Source organism: Rhinolophus ferrumequinum, chromosome 15 (genome assembly GCF_004115265.2).
Source record: "Rhinolophus ferrumequinum isolate MPI-CBG mRhiFer1 chromosome 15, mRhiFer1_v1.p, whole genome shotgun sequence".
Taxonomy (NCBI): domain Eukaryota; kingdom Metazoa; phylum Chordata; class Mammalia; order Chiroptera; family Rhinolophidae; genus Rhinolophus; species Rhinolophus ferrumequinum.
The window spans coordinates 43,502,409-43,515,821 of record NC_046298.1 but is presented as its reverse complement, the minus strand read 5'-3'; the positions used below and the strand labels follow the sequence as shown (position 1 = coordinate 43,515,821).

Here is a 13,413-nt window from a genome sequence, read left to right as displayed (position 1 = left end):
CCCAGTGGAACGTTAGGTCTCGTTTTTCCGCCGCTCCATTGTATCCCCGGCAGCCGGCGGGAGGGCCGGGGAAGCACCGGGAGCTGGGTTTGGTCAGGGGAGCCGGGGGTGGGGGGGGGTCCCCGTAGGATCGGGGCGGCGGTGATGGTGGGAGAGACGCGGGGGGTGGGGGAGCTGCCGGGGGCGGTGGGCGCCGAGCAAAAAAAGAGGTAGCGGGCGCTGCGCCCCAGTTGGGGGGCTGAGTGTGTGAGTGTCGGGGGGGTGGGTTCGGCCCCGGCTCCGGCTCCCCCCACACACACCCTCGCCGCCAACCCCCACTCCCCCCTCGCTTTTGCGCCCTGTCACAGCCCCGACTCGCAGGTAGAGAGAGTTAAGAGATTTAAAGAGAAATTGCTACATTGTGAGAAACTCACCCTGATGTTTGAGCAGCCGTCGGCGCGGGGTCTCCGAGACGGCCCCGCACGGGCTGCACAGGGAGGACCCAGAAGGGGCCGACCGGCCGGGCCGGTCAGCGCACTGCCTGATCGCATGGCGGCCGCCCGGCAGCCTCCGCCGGGCTCCCGCCGCCGCCCCGTGCGGCCCGGGCACCCCGGCCCTACGCCCGCTCCGGGAAGGACCCCTCGGGTTTGCAAAAAAAAAAAATTTTTTAATTAAATGCAAAAGAAAAAAAAAAAAACCTTTGCAGGTTTTGTGTTCCGCCCCCCCTTCTCCTCCTCCTCTTCCTCCTCCTCCCTCCGCCCTCGCCGGGGGAGGGGCTTGGGGGAGCCACGCCCCGCGCTGGGCAAACCAGCCCCGGCTCCCGGCGCAGAGTGGCGGGCAGGTCAGCAAATAGGAGGCTGCGGACAGCCGGGGAGGGGACCCTCCGTTCCAGCACCGCCCCCTCCCCAGCCCCAGTCGCGGGGGTTTTGGGGGTGCGCCTTGCCAGGCTCCGGTGGAGTCCTGCGATTGCCTCGAACGACGCTCCGGGTTGGGGGGAAGGTTAAAAGGAATTCCCGCTCCCAGACTCCTGGCCAGGCTGGGGAGGGGTCGTCGTGCGCCTTGGACGTGCCCCCGATTCGGGGGACGGTTGCCCAGCGGGAGGACGCGATGGTTCGAAAAGGTAGCGGGAGATGAGGCTGGAGAAAGAGGGGAGGCCCCGCAGGTGGAACCGTGAAGGAGCCGGGAGTCAGAACCAAAAGGGTGGAAGGCGGTGGTGCTTTGGGGCGACCGGCCGGGACTCCCCGGTTTGGCTTGATCACTCACCCCAGTCGGTCTTTGCCGAGCTGCGCCAGCCCCGCGGAAGGTGCCGGGGACGCGGGTCCGTCCTGCCGCAGAGCCTCCTAGAGGCCTCTCCGGCGCCGCTGGTGGATTCCCAGAAGTCCCAGGACGCCGCGGCGGTGCTGGGTCTGTTTCCGCCCCACCTGGCCGTGAAAGCCTCGCGGGCGGGACAGAGATTCACGCGTTCATTCAGGAAACGCGTGGTGAGCGCCTACTGTGTGCCCTTGCCATGCTGAGGGCCCAGCGGGGGCTCAGGACAGTCGAGGCCTGACCTCCTGGGGCGCACAGGCCGGGGGAACCCATATTCTGGTCTCTTAGTACTTCTTTCTCCGCAGTGCTGAGAAAAGCTCCATGCACACAGAAGCTGCCCAATAAATGTGTGTTGAATAGATGAGTGATTGAAACATCTGTATTTTTTAAGCTTTAGCATTTATCCTAGTATTTTGGTGGTACTAATATTATTTAAACATTTTTTCCTTTTTTTTAATTTGTTAGACCACAGTGGTTAAGGGCCCTGACTCAAACCAGTGAGTCCGTTTCACATCCTGCCTCTGCCACTTCCTTACAGTGTGACCTTGAGCAAATTACTTCACCTCTCTGTGCCTCCATTTCCTCATCTCTAAATAATAGTCCTCACTTCGTTCGGTCGTTAGAAGGAAATGAACTATGGAGAGAGCAGCATCTGTCAGGAAGTGCCAGATAAGTTCTGGCTGTTATTATTATTACATAAAAAGGAAACTTTATCCTTTCCAGAAGTGAGCACATGAAGGGTCGCCCCAAATATAAGACAGTGGTAAATCTGTAACAGTGGTCATGCACTGGTGGTATGTGACCCTTGGGGGAACAGCAATAGACACACTTAGACTTTTTGTGTAGCTTGCCCTTCCATTGGTTATGATTGAACTACACCTTGAGTATTCATTAACTAGTGCGAAACAGTTTCCAATCCTCAATACCGCCCACCCGGAAGAGACCTCTGATAATCCCCTATCTGGAGACCTTTAGTTATTTACATCTTACAATGTGCAAAACTAAATTGGCTCTGAGAGGGGAAGTGTTTTGCCCAAGGTCACCCAGCCAGGAAGTGGGACCTGATCTGAGCTGGGTGGCACTTGTGTCTCTGTCATAGCTGCCAGCCCCTGGGGTACTCAGAAGTTGAGGACTGGCTGGCTTAAAGTTGGCAAACTTGAAGCATTGGGGAGAGGGTGACTGTCCAAGTTTATTCATTCATACAGGAAATATTGTTTGAGTATCTAGTGTGTGTCAAAGATATAGTAGTGACCAAGAGCAGCCTGGTTCCTGTCCCCGCCCCCCTGTCCCCATCACATACACAGTCTGTTAGGGGACACCAACAATAAGCTAGTGAGCAAATAAGTCACTTAGCCTTGGTTTCTCCCCACCTTCCACAGCAGGTCCCAGGTTTCTTGGTGCGTTATGGTATCCCTCACCCCTAGAATGGTGCCTAGCACTTTGTGCTCAAGAAAGGTCAGGTCCACTGAACAAAGAGATAAACAATAGCCACCCTCCCACAAGCACAGCTGGTCTCGGGGAGATTTATCTTGAGGCCATACCACTTGGAACGGGCCTGAAGCCAATAAAATAGCCAGCCCCAAACCTTGGCTGGCAAAGCCCTGGGAGATTAAATGTTCAAGGCCAGTGTAAGGTCAGTAGGGGCCCAAGTAGAGACTTGCTGTCCTTTTGAGGTGACGCTCCTTTCCTTTGAGAATCAGATGCAAGTTGTGGGTTAACTGAGTTGGCAGTGAGACTCACAGGTTAAGCAACTTGCCCCAGGGCTGCCCAGCCAGGGTAGGGACTAATCAAGTACACCTAGGTGTTCTCACACCAACTTTGTGTCTGAGTCACCAGATGAAGGTCACTTTATCTCCTTCATCTGGGGCAGGTCACTTTAACTCCCCCATTTCCTCATCTCTACAGTGGGACTATACAGTCAGACATCAAAACCACCCCCGCGAACATTTTATTATGAACAGTTTTAAACATGAAAAAGTGGAGGAAATATAGTGAACAAATACCCACCATCTAGTTTGCATGTTACTCTGCTTGTTTTATTTCTGTGCATCTATTCACCCATCAAAACCATCTTATTTTTTGATGCCTTTCAAAGTATGTTATAGACAACTGTTTACCTCCCCCTGAACATATTAATAACCAGGTTACTAACCTCCAACTCGGATAAACACTTGAGGACTGTAATAACCCCCTGGGCCAGGTGCTGACTCTTATTTATTATAAATCTTAATTCTATCCTTTTTTTGTGAAAGAGAAAGAGGTTCAGAAATGGTAAGAAACCATATCAAGATCACATAGCTGGGGATCCAGACCCAGCTCTGTCAGCCCTCAGAGTCCAGGCTTTGAGGACCACAGAGAGGATGAAATGGGACAATGGACATGGAAGCTCTTGGGACAAGGACAAAGCAGCATACAGAGGTGATATATTAACCAGCAATTACGCTGCCCCCTGGGTTCAGCTAGATTCCTAGTACAGGGTCCTTGCCTGCCGATTTGGGACTTAACCCCATATGAGTCACAATATTTCCTAACATAGGGCTGGGCAGGTGATGGACACCTCACACGTTTGCTGATAGAATAAAAGATTTGAAAAAAGTTTGCTGTGAAGCTAATGGCTTCTTCTACAGGCCCTTGCAGCCACTTAACTAGCATGGTCCTAGACATTGGACCTGGGCTTATGATCTCAGCATCACCTTTTTCTGGGCCCCTCATCTCAACCTCTAATGAATTGTTTTAACTATAACTGTGCAGCTAAAAAGTTATGTCAGGAAAACCCCTATTTGCTGTGGAAGGCACCAGTACATTGGAGAACTAACCTGCTCTTTCCCAGGGGCCTAAGGCCTTTTTCCAAATCCTGGGCACTGGCTTCAAGTCCCCCTTCCCTTCCTAATGCTTCAGCCAGGAACGCTTCCCTCCCCGCAAGACCACAGCATTTTCTGTCCCATCATCTCTCATTTCTAGTCCTGCACCCCATTTCCAGCTGTCCCAACAAGATCCCTTTTACTTCTAACGGAGACTTGCACCTCTTCCCCGCCCAGCAAAACAACTCCTACACTGCAGGACCCTGATCAATGTCCAGCCTGATCTCCCTCTGTACAGAGGAGTGGTTTTTCTTTAAAATAGTTTGTGCCTCTGAAAGTCTAAACAACGCCCATCGTGGCTCCTCCCTCGCACTGGCAGCTACCAAGTTCTTGAAAACTTTGCCAACCCAAGTTCTGTTTTTTGATGTGGGAGGATGCTGGCGCCACGGGTGTTTTTAGCTTTTTATCCAGCAGCACACTTGAGATCTGTGCGTTTTTGTTTTTTGCTTTTTTTATGTATGTAACATTTCAATAACAAGGGAGAACAAAACAAGAAGTCCTAAAACACTCCTGCCACCTCTCCAGATTTTTTTCAATGGGGTGTACGGAGAGAAAGTTTCCATCAAAGACTTTTAGAGGATCCAGGTTTTAGCGCCAGGCGGGGGAAGGAACGGAGAATCAGAGGGCACTGATTCCTGGGCGACCTCCGCCCTCTGACACCCCTCCGCCCCAATAAATATGGTTCGTACAGCAGTAGTGCGCTGCCCAGCTCCCAGCCCTGCGGACCTACCAGGAGAGCTGAGACCGTGAGCTGCGACCAAATCAGGCAGCTGCGAGCCCAGCCCGGCCTCGGGTCCTCCGCGCAGCAAGTGCTGGGGGCGGGGTCTGATAGCCCATTGGCCCAAGCTTGGGGGTGGATCCACTGCTCCGACCCGCCCCCAACCACTACAGAGTTAAATACGCCTCGCGCCGGCCGGAGGTATTATTCATCGGGGGGTGGGGCGTGGGTTTGTTTACACTCTGTCATTGGCTGGATTTGAATTGGCCCGACTGCGGGCCGGCTGATGGGCGGGACTTCAGGAGGCTGCGGCTCGCGCCTGACAGCTTCAGGGAGGCCTGGCCCGCGAGGGACGAGCGGCCGGAGCTCTGGGACCCTGGAGATGGGGTACCCTCGGCGGATGAGGGCAGTTGGGGCCGACAGGCTGAGGCTTCCTCCCGTTTCTTGATAAACGCTAACCAAGGGGTGGGGAACTTTTTTTTTTCCCCCATAAAGATGCATAAGGAAAAACAAACCCGGAAAAAACGTAGTTGTCCATCGTTGGGGGACTCATTAAATAAGCTGTTGTCCGGCCCACAATGGGACACGAAGTAACCGTAATATGAGGAAGTAATATTTGAACCGACACGGAATGAGCTATGTATTCAGTAAAGGGGAAAAACAGCAAAGATAGGAGCAGCGTGTATAAAAATTTAAAAGGTCCGGGGGAGGAGTTGTTGAAAAATACAAGCTTTTGCTTATTAAATGCCCAGAGTATCTTCGTAAAGCAGAACAAAACTAGTAACAGCAGCTCTCTGGGAGGGAGACGGGGTGGGTGGAAGATAGCTCTTTTTGTACTTTTATAAAGTTTGAACGTTGTATCACCCATTCGAAGAAATACATGATAATGTAAGTAAAAATATGAAGTTCTGAACTCTCCCTTTGCATCCACCTACCTCCTCACTACTGCCCCTAGGAAAACTCTTGACTTGGTTATGGAGGTCACTGACCTGCACCCCCTGCACCCTGCAATGGCATTGGGGGGTGGGAACACGCTGGGAATGAATTCCTTCACCTGTTCTTGTACCACCACCAGATATACAGATCCAGAGCCAGAGAGTGGTTTTATTTATTTATTGCTTTAAGCGATGTAATAATCACCTGTGGATTTAACATCCCAGCTACGAGGGAGGGGCCAAATCCTGGGCTATGCTTGGGGGAGCAGGAGGAAGAGACCCAGCCAGATCCTCTTGGGAAAAAGAAGGAAAAGTTAAAACTTAGGAGAGGCCCCTTTAAGAACGGAAGCTGGCCTCCTCAGGGAAAACCACAGGAGGCTGGAGGAGTTGATGGGCAGAGTGGAGCGCTGTCTGGTTTTGACCTTTATTATTACTCTCTGTTCAGGGAGAGCTGGAGAACGGGACTTCCTACAGCTAATGAGTTTTGTCCTGTTAACGGATCTTATTTGTGAAGACTTCCTCTGTATAAGTGCACTACAGGGTTTGTGAAACCTTGTTTAGATGACTGTGAAAGTCACCCCCGCCTAGAATGAAAATTTGCCAGGCTACAAGATGATGGAGTTATAAGTAACACTTAACTGAACTGGCGCTGCCCACCAAGGTACATAGATCAACTCAATGAATGCCCCAATTATCCTAGCAGGTAGGAGGTTCTAGTATCATCCCCAGTTTACAGATGTGGAAACTGAGTCACAGAGAGGTCACAGAATTGCAAAACTCAGGGCCACAGGGATTTCAATCCAAGCAGCCCTGCTCCAAGGGTCACACTTTTAACCACTTATTACACTTGCCCCTAAAAAGTTTGTCTTTTGTTGCATTGTTTTAAAAATCTATATAAAGCTTAATGCAAATTCTTGATGGTGAACAATTTAATATCTACTTTCTGCAGCCGAGTGTTTTTTTTTTTCCCCCAATAAAAGAATTTCTGATGGTTTTCCTAAAATTCTATACCAGGGCAATTTTTATTTTTTGAAGTACCTTTTGCAGAGGAAAAGTTTTGCCCTTGGCCCTCCTACCCTTCTCACCATTAAACACTTATCTGATACTTACTGTGTGCCAGGCACACGTCTCAGCCTTTTATATGCATTTATATGCAATCCTTACAACAACCCTGAAGTCAGAATTGTTATCATTCTCATTCACAGGTGAAGAAACTGAGGCACATAGAAGTTAAATAACTAGCCCAAGTTCCCACATCTCTCTCCAAAAAGAAGAGGAAGACTAGGAATGGACAGGTCATAGCGGGAGAGGGAGGAAAGTGTCCAAAGTTGTGAGAGAGAGAAAAAAGGATGGGAATTAAACCATTGGGCTGGTGAACGTGAGAAAATGATTTTAGTGGGGGAGAGGGCAAAGGCGGGGAGCTGAGGTCAGCTCATTAGTCATTAGGGAAATGCAAATCAAAACCACAATGACTAACTACTTCTCACTCACCAGAAAGACCATAATCAAAAAAGGGGGAAATAAAAAGTGTTGGGAGGATGTAGAAAACTCAGAACCCTCATACACTGCTGGTTGGTAAATAGGTGCAGCCAATATAGAAAACAGTTTTGTGTTTCCTCAATGAGTTGCACGTAGAATTACTATATGACCACCGCTAGGTATATACCCAAAAGAATTGAAAATAGGTATTCAAACAATAACTTGTACATGAGGGTTCATAGCAGCAGTATTTACAATAGCTAAAATATCCATCAACGGATGAATAAACAAAATGTGGTCCATCCATACAATGGGATATTATTCAGTCATAAAAAGAAGTCCTGATCCATGCTACACGAACCTTGAAAACATCATGCTAAGTGTAAGAAACAGATACAAAAGGTCACATATTGCAGGAGTCCATTTACATGAAACATACAGAATAGGCAAATCCATAAAGACAAAGCAGATTAGTGGTTGCCTAGGGCCGGGGTAGGAAGAAAGAATGGGGAGTGGCTGCTAAACGGGCACAGGATTTCTTTTTAGAGTGATGGAAAAGTTCTGGAATTAGATAGTGGTGTAACATTGTGAATGTGCTTAATGCCACTGAGTCATACACTTTTAAATAGTTAAAATGGTAAATTTTGTGATATAAAAGTTTTTTAATTTAAAATTTTTTTTAATTTTAAAAGAGGTGGTAAGAAAGTAGAGGTGTCGATTACACACAACTTCCGAAAATAATACATATGGCAGTGTACACAAGGAGAGGAGCCAAAGACAGCTGGGGAGGAGCTGATGGAGAAAAAGAACGTGGAGGTCTGGGGCGATGGCAGTTGAGTGAGGTCCAGTCAAGGCCCCTGCTCTGGACGCGTTACTGAGATCTGTAGGGGATACAGACCCAGCCTACTCCCCAGGGTAGACAGGGCTGGGATGGGGGAGGCAGGGGGCTGTGGGAGCCCAGAGCAGGCTCCTGACCCAGCCTGGGGTTCAGGAAGGTTTCCTGGAGGAGGAAGAGAAGGATAAAAAAGAGTTTGTTAGGAAAAGCTTGTGGAAAGCAGGGTTGATTTTTCTGGGCCTAGAGAGGCAGCCTGGAGTTTCTAAAACACAGATCAACCTTGACACTCCCCAGATTGAAACCCTCCTGTGGCTCCCTAGTGCCCTTAGGGGAAAGTCCACATTCCATAGCTTGGCAGTTCCTTCTACACACACTCCCTGAGCACCTGCTCTGTGCCTCACCCTGTGCCGGCAACGCTGGGGACACAAGGGTGACGAGACTGGCCCAGCCCTGCCCTCATGGGGCTCACGCCCCAGTGGTGGAGACAGATGTAAAACAAAGCATTTCCTGTGGTGTGATAGATATTAGCCTGGTGGCAGCTGTGGGAGGTCAGGCGGAGTTAACCCAGCTCCAGGGGCGGGGGTGGGGGTGCGGGGGAGGGCTTCCCAACTTTTGTGGTTCCTAAAGGATTATTTCACAATGTTTGCTCCTCTATTGTTTGTACCTGTAAATTGTTCTTCCGATCAACTTTTTTTTCTCTTTCCTTAAATGGGCTCCCTTAGGCTCACCCTAAGTAACAATAGTCATGAAGTTACATGTGTGTGATAGGCAGGTTACTTTTTTTCTCCTAACAAGCATTAAAATACATGCATGAACGGGGTGGATGGTTGGTTCAGTGGTTAGGGTGCAGAGCTCATAACACCAAGGTCACCGTTTCCATTCCCATATGGGCCAGTGAGCTGCGTTCTTCACAACTATATTGAAAACAACGACTTGACATGGAGCTGATGGGTCCTGGAAAAACACACTGTTCCTCAATATTCCGCAATAAAAATTTTTTTAAAAAATTGTTTTAAAAAAATACATGCATGACCATTAAAAGAAATCCTCTGGAAATTATCTCAAATGCTGACTGGGAATTCAGGGAAACCTTCTGGAGGGAAGTCATCTTATCTTGTAAGCTAAGACTTGCAAGATGCATAGAGTTTGTCAGACAAGGGTGGAGCTGAAGAGCAGGTGCAAAGGTCCGGAGTCAGCAGGGAAAGAAGCAGGGAACACTCCAGGCTGCTGGAGCGTTGGGAGCTTGGCTGAGAGAGGCTGAGGCAGCCTTGCAGGTACACCAGGGATTTGGGGGTATCCCAAAGGCAATATACTGTCATTGAAATGTTTGTCGTCAGCATCATCCTTAACTTTTAATTGCTATACAAATCATATACTGTAAAACGCATTTAAAGTTTACAATTCAATGGTTTTCGGTATATTCTCAATGCCGTGCAACCATCACCACTAATTCTAGAACATTTTCATGATCCCAACAAGAAACTCTGTGTCCATTAGCAGTCACTACCCAATTTCCCCTTCTCACCAACTCTAGGCAACCACAAATCTCCTTTCTATCTCTGTGGATTTGCCTATTCTGGACATTTCATATAAGTGGACTCATGAAACATATGGCCTCTTGTGTCTGCCTTCTTTTATTCCGCCTAATGTTTCAAAGTTCACCCATGTTATAGTATGGATGAGTGCTTCAATCCTTTTCATGGCTGAATAGTATTCTACTGTCTTGATCGACCGTATTTGGTTTATCTATTCATGAGGTGATGGACAGTGGGGTTACTTCAACTCTGTCTATAATGAATAACGCTGCTTTGAATGTTCGTGTACAAGTTTTTGTGTGGACATAGGTTTTCATTTCTCTTGGATAGGTATCTAGGAGTGGAATGAAGGGCTTTTTGTGTTTTTGTTTTGTTAAACCTGAACTAAGTCCAAATCTATAGCAAACCAGCAAGAAGGGTAAAAAGAATTTCCCTTTCCTAGATTCACTGGTCAAAAATGTAACATTTGCCCACATTTGTTTTATGTCACTCTTTTCTGAACATTCCAGAGGGAAGTTGCAGACATTGTATCCTTTGATCCCTATTAATACTTTAGCATGAAGCTACAGAACAATGACATTCTCAAAAACCTCAGAACAGTTATCAAAATCAAGAAATGTAACACCGATACAATAACACTATTGTTTAATCCACAAATTGAAATCTCTCAATTTGCCTCAATAATGTTTTGGGTTTTTTTTTTTAAGATTTTTATTGGGGAAGGGGAACAGGATTTTATTGGGGAACAGTGTGCACTTCCAGGACTTTTCCAAGTCAAGTTGTTGTCCTGACAATCTTAGTTGTGGAGGGTGCAGCTCAGTTCCAGGTCCAGTTGCTGCAACCTCGTGGTTGAGAGGACGAGCTCCAACCAACTGAGCCATCCGGGAGCTCAGCGGCAGCTCAGCTCAAGGTGCTGTGTTCAATCTTAGTTGCAGGGGGCGGAGCCCACCATCCCTTGCGGGACTTGAGGAATTGAACTGGCAACCTTGTGGTTGAGAGCCCCCTGGCCCATGTGGGAATCCAACCGGCAGCCTTCAGCGTTAGGAACATGGAGCTCCAACCGCCTGAGCTACCAGGCCGACCAAATAACGTTTTTTATAGCAGTGTTGTCCCCAGGCCATGGTCCCATCCTGGATCACGTGTTGTACTGAGTCATGTCCCAGAAGGAGCTTAGGAAGGGGAGGTTTGATCAGCTTTCCCCCTTCCTTGCATCCCTTTGGCTGATGTAGGGAGGAAAGATTGGAGCAGGGAAGAGAGGAAGCAGGGAGACCAGTGAGAAGCTGGTGCTCACAGTCAGAAAGAGAAATTTGGGAATCACATGGATCTTGATTCAAATTGTGGCCCAATTATTCAGTAACTGTGGCCTTGGGCAAGTGATTGAACTTCTCTGAGCCTCAGTTGTTTCATCAGAAAAATGGGACTAACTCTTAAGGTCGCATGCTAAGCACAGACCTGGCACAAACAACCTTATAAGCAACCTTATAAGGTATTATTATCACCCCCCTTTTATAGAGGTGTTGTCTTAGTCCATACAGCCTGCTATAATATGATCCCATAGACTGGGTGGCTTAGAAACAACAGAAACTTTATTTCTCACAGTTCTGGAGATTGGAAGTCTAAGATCAAGTGGCTGGCAGATTCAGGGTCTGGTGAGAGCCCGCTCCCAGGTTCATTAGATGACTGTCTTGCTGTGTCCTCATGTGATGGGAGGGGTGAGGGAACCCTCTGGCGTCTCTTTTATAAGCGTACTAATGCCATTCACAAAGGCTCCACCTTAAGGACCTAACCACCTCCCAAAGGCCCCACCTTCTAATACTATCACATTGGAGATTATGTTTCAATACATGGAATGGGGAGGACACAAACATTTAGTCGCTAGCAGGAGGAAACTGAGGCACAGAGAGGTAAATCCACTCTCCTGAGGCCACCCAGCTAGTCAAGAGCAGAACCAGGATTAAAACCTAGGTCTCCATCCCCCTACCCTTATGTATTATTGTTATTGTTAGTCTAGGCATGAGATTCATGTCTAGGGGGGGCCTGGACCACGGTGGAGACATGGGGATGGAAATAAGAGGACTGACCCCCAGAGAGATGAAATGGTGACTGACTGGGAAGGGGGCTGAGAAAGTGCGAGACGTCCAGGTTGAACCCCTCACATGCACTTGAGAAAAGACACTTTATTGCAGGACAGAGAAGGAATAAAGAAAAGGCAGAGGAAGTGGGATAGTCCTGATCCCGAAGTAGGTGGAGGCCGTTAGCCTCTGATGATGGGTGGATGTGGGACTGGGGGCTTGGGCAGTGAGGAATGGGATAGGGAGCCCCAAAATATACCAAAGGGACCTACAGAAAGAAATAAAGAACAGGTTGAAGTCAGAAAACAAGGACGTGGAGCAAATGGGGCAACGGTGGCCAGTGGGACCCATGCTTTCACCAGCTCATGGGGAAGACAGCAGATGGAGTGCACGTGACTTACCTGCCTCAAGCCCGCCATTCTCCACCTCTCGCTGTATGCAGACCCTTGGCTTGTGACTTTGCAGCTCCTCCCATCAAGAGATGGAGTCTATTTCCCCATCCCCTAAATTGGAACTCACAGCTTGCTTTGGTCAGTAGGATACAGCAGAAGTGACAATGTATACCTTCTAAGACTAGGCCTTGAAAGGTTCTGGGTATCTCTCTTCTCTCTCTTGCTCCTCTGCCCTTGTCATGAGAACATGCCTGGGCTAGCTTTCTGGAGTGATGTGAGTGAAAGGTAGAGAAGAATTGAGTCATCCCAGCTGCAGTTCACTAACCCACCAGAGGATGCCAGATTCATGAATGAGCCCAGCCAAAGTCAGCTGAGCCTTACCCAGATCAGCAGAGCTGTGCAGATGACCCAAATACAAATGAGAAAAAGTACACAGTTATTGTTTTAAGCCACTACATTTCAAGATGGTTTGTTACGCAGCTGTAGCTAACTGATACAAAGGAGAGATTAAGAGCTAATATAAACATGTGGGCATCCCCCACCACCTAATGCTTACCGAATGACAAAGGAAATCCAAAATTCTCTCTTACCTTTCTTTCACCAACTTCCCCTTGAACTCTGATTCCAATATCCAAATCTCAGGTTGCTGCTAATAATACAATGACAAATGACAAAAGAGAGGATGGTACAGTCGAAGAATAACAGCTTTGGAGCTGTTTCTTTTGCCATATATTAGCTGAGAGCTATTTTTATCATTTAAGCAAAGGAACAAGTGTCGTCATTTCAGAGGGAATGATGATCTTGCTGAATTGCAGGAAACGGGGTGATTAGGTACTGGTGGAAGTGAGAGAAATGTCAACCTCAACCACCCATGTCACCTGCACCGAGATGGCTTTGACCCACATTACTTTCATTGTGCCATTTCTCTTCTGGACCGCACGTAGGGAAACCACGAGACCCTGGTTAAGGAAGGTAGGGGATCTGTGAAGCTAGATGCTTCCGTTAGGGAAATGAATGTCCTGGGTGTCCTCAGACACAGGACACACTTGGATTTCAAGGGAAGAACTGGTATTTTGGAATCTGAGCCTTGTGCCCTACACAGACAGGACGGCTCAGAGCACGGGCCCATCTGCCAGGCCAGGCTGATGCTGCTCGTGCTCAAAAAACCCACGGCGCGAGGGCTGAACATTCACCATCACGGAACAGAACAGAAAACAAAGTTCCGCCCCCTGCCAAAGGATTTTAAGTAGAGGGAACTGAAATGACCTGGAACACATCATACCTCCCCCACCCTACAAC

The 13,413-nt window shown here is 48.4% G+C and overlaps 1 protein-coding gene across 8 annotated transcripts in view; it reads right to left on the bottom strand.

Annotated features, from left to right (window-relative positions):
- BICRA (BRD4 interacting chromatin remodeling complex associated protein) overlaps positions 1 to 1,635 on the bottom strand; it is a 73,455-nt gene extending 71,820 nt beyond the window's left edge. For 7 of the 8 annotated variants that reach the window (XM_033128175.1, XM_033128174.1, XM_033128179.1 and 4 more), the window contains exon 1: positions 414 to 587. The gene's annotated coding sequence lies outside the window, so the exon portion shown is untranslated. Of the gene's footprint in view, positions 1 to 413; positions 588 to 1,242 lie in introns of those variants that run through there. The other variant, XM_033128176.1, reaches the window with a different exon arrangement.
- Positions 1,636 to 13,413: the final 11,778 nt, after the last annotated feature.